The sequence below is a fragment of the Microtus ochrogaster genome, chromosome 19 (genome assembly GCF_000317375.1).
Source record: "Microtus ochrogaster isolate Prairie Vole_2 chromosome 19, MicOch1.0, whole genome shotgun sequence".
Classification (NCBI taxonomy): domain Eukaryota; kingdom Metazoa; phylum Chordata; class Mammalia; order Rodentia; family Cricetidae; genus Microtus; species Microtus ochrogaster.
In genome coordinates this window covers 31,712,518-31,714,517 of record NC_022021.1, presented here as the reverse complement: position 1 = coordinate 31,714,517, position 2,000 = coordinate 31,712,518, and the positions used below count along the sequence as shown (strand labels likewise).

The 2,000-nt window shown below is 50.1% G+C and overlaps 1 protein-coding gene across 1 annotated transcript in view; it reads left to right on the top strand.

Moving 5' to 3' along the window:
- The first annotated feature begins 1,745 nt into the window (after window positions 1-1,745).
- Window positions 1,746-2,000, top strand: part of Sub1 (SUB1 homolog, transcriptional regulator) — a 12,227-nt gene continuing 11,972 nt past the window's right edge. The window contains exon 1 of the mRNA XM_005356638.2: window positions 1,746-1,837. The gene's annotated coding sequence lies outside the window, so the exon portion shown is untranslated. The remainder of the gene's footprint in view (window positions 1,838-2,000) is intronic.

Genomic DNA, 2,000 nt, shown 5'->3' with positions numbered 1-2,000 from the left:
TTCTGTACTGGTTGTTAGTAAGATGCAGCTCTTCCCAGGCCATCTGCACCTTGTGGATGGGGTGGAACCTATTTTTATACCCCAGGCTTGATGTCTTGGGTGTGGTGGGCACTGAATGACTGAAGAAATCACAGGAAAGCCTGGCAGAGGTGGAGTTTGCACAGAGAAGCCTGTGCCTCCTCCTCCAACATGGCATCCATCACATTTCCCAGGGTAATACAGTGTTATAGAGTCTGGAGACACACAAATACGTTTCGGTTGTCACTCAGCTCACTCAGCCTATACAGCGTGTGCTGGCCTGATCATTCCTATTCCTCTTGGTCTGCAGGGGAAATACCATGTGCAGGGTGGAGAGAGCTGTAGACTGGCCTTGAAACCCTGTCTCGAAAAACCAAAACCAACCAACCAACCAAACAAACAAACAAAAAAAAAACAATTTAAATACAGGCACAAATTTTAAGTGAAACTTTGTATCTGTGAATTCCAGTCCGGATGAAGGTATTTCAGTACCAGGCAGATCCCTCCTCACTGCCCACAGCGATCTTCTCCAGGGCAACCTATGTGTATGTTTGCCTATGTTTAGAGCTTCGTAGACAAGGAACTCTCCCTTGTTCTGTTTATCTGACATTGTTGCTCTAGCTGGGCACTGCACTGGGCACTTCCTCACCCTTAGTAGGTAGTCTGAGTCAATACAGGGCTTGAATCATGTATTAACTTTGTAGCTGTGTAACAGGAGACAATGTTACAACTTTGGAGTATTAGGATAATCAGTGTCCGTAAAATGCTTCATGGTAAACCTTTGTGATAAACAGCTCCATATTCATTGCCGGCTACAATGAATTCGATGGCAGGAAACCATCAAATACACATCTTTAACAACCTGCTTGTGGAATGGATTTCATCTGTTACTCTGTATCCGTGTGCAGACAATGGAAAGGCTCCCAGATTCGGTCTCCAGTACTTAGCTCCTGTTATTCTAGGCTGGTGGTGAGGCAGGGCATCAAGTCCAGGGAACCTGTGTGGGAGAAAGTTTCTGGGAGTGAAAGGGAATACAGGACAGGGCCAGGGTAAGATGGAGCCTCCCCTCCCCCAGGATACACCCTGGCTCCCCCAACCAGGCTTTACTTACTTTTTGCCGCCTCACAATAAGGTTGTCAAATTATGACTATATCAGAGTATTAATTCACTGATCAGGGCAGAGCCCCAAGAATCCAACCTTCTGAAAAGGCCATCAGCTGACAACCAAGGTCCCCAGCACTTGAGCCCACAGAGGGCATTTGATAGTCAAACCACAACGACTTTGTATACCCCCAGAACTTCATTTTAGGAATAAAGTTGCATGGCACGTGAGATCTGCAAGATTTCTGGGACCTTCTGGGATTAAATCCTGAGCCTCGAGGGCTGGCTTTCTCTGGATTTTAGCTGCCTGAGTCATGGGTTAAAGGTGGAACAGAAAGATTCTTTGTGGGCAAATGGATCAACAAGTTGATCTTAATCAACATAGCTCCTTCATTTCAGTACAGCGTTTATTTAGCAATCACGAAGCTTCCTCATTCATGTTTCATTTGTACCTCACTATCTTTCAGGTCAGGCCCAATCTCTATGGCATCTCACTGTGGCGCCATCTCCCTTTTTTAGGCGCATCCATTTCAGGATCGGCGGCTGTCCCTTTAAGGCCCTGGAAAGGGCCGGCTGCCGGAGAGGCCCCGCCCCGTCACGTGTCCTCTGTGCCATTGGGCGGAGCCAGAGCCTCTAGGTTGCCGTCACTTCCGGCTCTCTGTCAGTCCGGAGCGAGCGAGGGAGCGAGCTAGAGGCTGTTGGACGGCAGGAGCGGAGCGTGAGTGCGCGGGACCCCAGGCCCTTTCCTCGAGGCCGCTGTCTGGCCGATCTTTTTCTCCGCCGCGCTGCAGCGGAGCTTTCACTCCCCGTGCCCGCCCCTGCTGCGAGAAACGGCAGCCTTAAAGGCCTCCGCTCTTCCCCGCGCCCCCGCGCCCCGGGCC